Source organism: Cyprinodon tularosa, unplaced genomic scaffold (genome assembly GCF_016077235.1).
Source record: "Cyprinodon tularosa strain WSP-4 unplaced genomic scaffold, ASM1607723v1 ctg22, whole genome shotgun sequence".
NCBI lineage: Eukaryota > Metazoa > Chordata > Actinopteri > Cyprinodontiformes > Cyprinodontidae > Cyprinodon > Cyprinodon tularosa.
The window spans coordinates 1,171,857-1,177,188 of NW_024038821.1; the positions used below are offsets into that span (position 1 = coordinate 1,171,857).

The 5,332-nt window shown below is 47.5% G+C and overlaps 1 pseudogene; it reads right to left on the reverse strand.

Annotated features, from left to right (window-relative positions):
- Window positions 1–318: 318 nt before the first annotated feature.
- On the reverse strand, window positions 319–4,609 carry LOC119784137 (annotated as a pseudogene).
- Window positions 4,610–5,332: the final 723 nt, after the last annotated feature.

Below are 5,332 nucleotides of genomic sequence, written 5' to 3' on the forward strand. Positions count from 1 at the left end.
TGAATATGAGAACTAATGTGTATTTCAATCTGGAAAAACTCACATGAAGAGAAAAGAAAATTAGGAGAAATTTATTGATACAATTACTTTGTCTTTGGCGCTCAGACCTTGGCAGGAAAAATAGTGATTAATTTTGATAGATATGCATGAACAGGAGCAATGAATAGGGCTGTTTCCCCCCAGGCCTGAAACTGGTGGTGGAGTGGAGATAGATGAAGTTGGTCAGTCTGTAGACTGCTGGTTAGCGAGACGGTATCCTGAGCTTAATGGGGAGATCCAGTGGATTGCATGAGCTGATACTAGAGCTTCACTAGAATTGTAATACACCTAGTGGTGCAACCTGGACACATCTTCAGTGACTCTCCCGAGATCACTGGGTGTTTCGGGTCTTAGTCATACACCCTCACTCGGGCGACCCAGCCGGGGGTGATCAGTTCCCCGACTTGTGTCCAGGTAGCGCACTACGCCACGCCTCCCCCCTCCTCAACCAGAGCCACCGTGAAGCCTTTTCCAAGATGTTCTTGGTTGCTCTTCGTCTCTGCAGACCGCAAATCCCTAGGAGTCCAAGGACACGGTGTAGAGATCTGCCTGCGAAGCCCCTGCAGCCAACTTCAATAGGCTCGCAGCAGGCCTTCCAGCCATTCCTCTGGCACTCAGCCACAAGTTCTGTGTATTTAGCCCTCATCCTCTCCTGGGCTTCCTCTATTCTGTCCTCCCAAGGAACAGTTAGTTCAAGCAGCACAACCTGCCTGATGGAAGTTGATGACAGCACCATGTCCGGGCGGAGTGTCATGGCTGCGATGTAATCCGGGAATCTCAACTGCCTCCCCAGATCGACCAAGAGCTGCCAGTCCCTTGCTGTCGTGAGCAGGCGCCCTTGGGTCTTCTTGGAGGGTTGCAGTTTCTCCCCTGCTCGAACAAAGGCAATCATGCTCCTGCTTAGAGGTTGACTCTTGCTGGTGTTTATGCCAGTGCAGATGGCATCTGCTATTGCCCGCAGGACCTGGTCATGGCGCCAGCGGTATCTGCCATCTCCCAGGGCCTTTGGGCAGCAGCTTAGGATGTGCTCAAGAGACCCTTTCCTCTGGCAGAGCTGACACGCAGGCGATTCTATCAGGCCCCAGGTGAACAGGTTAGTGGGGCTTGGGAGGACATCATACACAGCTTGGACGAGGAACCTGAAATGATGTGGCTCCGCCCTCCATACATCAGTCCAGGTGATCTTACGGCTGGAAACATGCTCCCACTTGGTCCAGGCCCCCTGCTTGCTCATGCCCACCACCCTGCTGAAGCGAGCTTCTTCCACCTCTGCCCGAACCTCCTCTTGGATAAGTTTACGCCAGTCCTTCCCTGTCACTCTGCTGTAGCAGGGCTTCGGGTTGCTGCCCAGCCCTGCCCGCCCTGTGGCCACTGTACCCACCATGGTGCTGTGACGCAGCCTCGCCTCGGCTCTTTCCACTGCGTCCTTGGCACGCCACTTCCTTCCAGTGCGGACCTCCATCCCTGCTGAAGACACCTTCCCATCAGTGGAGTCTCTGTAGAGAAGGACTTCTCTAGCCCAGGCAACCTTGAACTCCTCTGACACGCTGCTCAACGGGAGTGTGAGCTTGGTCCTATGTCCAAACAGGGCAATACTCCTCAGACTGCGAGGCAAGCCCAGCCACCTGCGCAGGTACTGACTGATCTTCCTCTCAAAGCCCTCCACGGTCGTAAGTGGGATCTCGTACATCAGCAAAGGCCAGAGGAGACGGGGCAGGATGTTGTGCTGATAGATCCAAGCCTTGAACTTCCCAGGAAGTCCAGACTTGTCAACAGCTAGGAGCCACTGGTTAAGGTTGGTGCTGGTTGCTTGCCGTGCAGAGGTGTCCTTCAGATCACCAGTGAAGAGCTTTCCAAGGCTCTTCACTGGTTTTTCAGACACAGATGGAATAGTGGTATTTCCCAGGCTGAAGCGGAAGCGGTCTGTCACCTTCCCTTTCCGCAAGACCAGGAATCTGGACTTCCCAGGCTTGAAACTCATCCTTGCCCAAGAGATGAGTCTATCCAGGCCTTGCAGCAACCATCTGCACCCAGGCACTGATGTAGTAGTTACTGTGAGGTCATCCATAAATGCTCGGATTGGTGACTGCCGGGTACCAGATTTGGATAATGGGCCTCGGCACTCTACTTCTGCTGACTTCACCAACATATTCATGGCGAGGGCAAACAGGGAGACAGAGATCGTGCAGCCAGTGATTATTCCTTTTTCCAGATGGTGCCAATCCGATGTTGATGCCCCAGAGGACACCCTGAGACTAAAATCTTCATAATAGTCCAGGATGAGGTGCCGCACCTTCTCTGGGACATGATATCTGCTCAGGGATAATTCCACCAACTTGTGCGGAAAGACCTCGCATTGGCAAGGTCCAGCCAAAGAACCGCCAAATCACCCGTGCTCTCTCTCGCCTCACGGATCAGCTGTGTCACTACACCAGTGTGCTCGATACACCCCGGGACTCCTGGCACACACCCCTTTTGCACAGATGTATCGATGTAGGAGTTCTTCAGCAGAAATTCCATGAAACGGTTGGAAATTACCTTAAAGAAGGCCTTGCACTCCACACTGAGGAGGGAGATTGTATGGGACTCCACTGGGGCCTGGTGCTGATGCAGCTCTTGACGCTTTGATTACCTCTTTGACCTCCTTAAAGGTGGGTGTTCTGGTGTCAAAAAGTGTACTGGGTTCAGATGGGCATATCAGGGCTTCACAGGGGCCAAGGTCTTGGTCTCTCATGCCGTCACTGTAAGTGTCACTCAGGGACCTGGAAGATGGAAGTCCAGTTGGATAACACAGGTTAAGAGAACCTGTCCATGATGAGCAAGCATGAAGTGACAGTGGAGAGGAAAGACTCCACATTTTGAAGAAACCTCTCGCAGAACCAGGCTCAACATGGCGGTCTTCTGCCGTACCGGTTAAGCTGAGACAGGGAACGCAGTAAGAGTCCTGGAGGAATGACACTCTGATGAAGCTTTAGCTATGATGGTGGAGGAGGGGCTGGAGGTGAGTTGAAACGTTGTCATCTGAATAAAGTCACACAGCGCATCCGCCGCCTGCGCAAAGGAGCACACAAGTGTGTATCGGAGGCCTTTTAAGATGAACTTTTGATGCCGATTGGTTTTCGTGGAGGTGTGGTTCAAAGCTGATTGGCTGTGTCGCAGGTGGATGTAGGAGAGCAATGATCTTCTTCAGTTGAACATCTACCTAGGCTCCATTAATCTAAATCACCCAGCACAGGCTGCATGTTTAAAACCTCTACTGCAATCCAAAGTCTTTTGCAATCCCTATCATTTGTCCATATTTACATCTTTTCTGGCCAGCTTCTCTATCCATGCAGAAAAGCATCCACTTACCAGGATTCTACCTCCACCATGTTTCACTAAACAGTAGGTATGATGTGCACTGGGTGATCTATTAGGTTGATTTTCTACCAAACAGTCCTGCAGGTAGACTTCCATGCTGTGTCCCCTGCATGGCTTGTAGTAAACTGCAAACACAATCGTTAAAGGGTTTTTTAAAACTGAGGCAAGGTCAGTTTATTTGTATAGCACATCTTTGTAACAAGACAATTCAAAGTATTGTAGATTAATCGAACATAGGAAAATAAAAAAAAATGAGTTAAGTACAACAGAGTAGCACAATAGAAGCAGGCAAAGAAAGTCGGGCTACACATTTTATTTGACTATGTTTACATTAACAGTTTTAATAAAACAGTCAAAGCCAGATCTAAGAAATGAATTTAACCTTAATGTATTGAAACTTAGGGATTCAGCACAGTTTCCTGAGAGTTTCTTTCCTAGTGGAACATATAACTATGTGTTAATTCTCCATTTTTTATATGGTTCGGGATATGCAAAGTAGACCTGAATAGTCTGGGTGGATGATATACTTAAAACAAATCTGTAATGTATTTAAGTGCAGACAGTAGTTCTTTAAACGTGGAAATGTTCATCAGCTATTGTAACAGAAGGCCAGCTTTGTTACTGTCTTAATGTTCCCATTTAAAGTCTGAGGTGTGAGTCTAAAACCACAGCCAGATTTGGGGTCTGACCAGTGGTTTCTAGCTGAAATAACTAAAGCTAAGCACTAACTTTAGACTGGTCCTTCTTCAATTAAAAAAATATTACTTTTACTTTTAGTTTTGTATTTGTATAAATTTTGGCATGTTTATGCATATTGACTTATTTAATCTTCTTGGTTCAAATCAGGAAACTTCACATAGGAGACTACAAATATTAAATATGGGGTTCCCCAAGGGTCAATCCTAGGGCCACTTCCATTCAATATTTCCAATGCTTCCCCATAGCTTGTATTATTACAGAAAATATACAGACAAAACACAGCTCCACATGGCAATGTCACTAAGTGACTATGATGAACCCATTTAAGTGATGTATAAATGGGTAGAACATATAAATTTATGGATATGCCAAAATAAGATTTTACTTGAAAATTACAGCAAATTTAATTTAAACTGTGCCGACAAAAGATTCATTTGACCGTCTCAAAAAGGAATGGTTCGTTTTGATCCTCCCGCTGACCTCCAGGGACCTCGATGCCAGAAGTCCTCATTCCCTTAAGCCTCTACACGGGGTATTGAGGCTGGAAGACTGCTTCCTCCAGGTGGTGCCTAACCCTTCTGACGATCGCTGTCCTCGGAAAAAATCTGTCGTAGGAGAATCCTGTTCGTGATGCCAATTGTTGTGTGAAAAAAAGTTTTCAAATGTTTAGTGCAGTTAAATAAAGGAGATCGATGGATTTACTCAGTCAGCACTTTATTTACTTTGCAAAGTAAAGGAGAACAAGACATTCACATTTACAGCATGATGGTCTGCCAAGTTCTAACCTAGACAAAGTTGTTCCCGTACTTTTAAGGCAGAGTCAAAACAATAACAGACACTTTGCATCCATCAACACCCTTGTTTATAGATGTTGGAGACCGGCCTGTTTTCCAGTGTGGTCCTGTTTCTCTGACCGTGACTGAGTGGATGTGCTCTCTTCGTCCTCTGGCATGGGAGCTGGCTCGGAGCTCGTCTGCCTGGCTGTGTGTTTCCTGGACGGGGCCGCCTTTTACAGCTGCTTTTTGTGTCTCTGCTTCTGTCTCCTTGAACCCCAGTCGGCCTCGGCAGATGGCCGCTCACACTGAGCCTGGTTCTACTGGAGGTTTCTTCCTGTTAAAAGGGAGTTTTTCCTCTCCACTGTCGCTACAAGCATGCTTAGTGTGAGGGATTGTATTTGAGTCAATGAGTCAATGCAATCAACTGGTTTTCCTTAGATAGAAAACTTTGTGTCAAT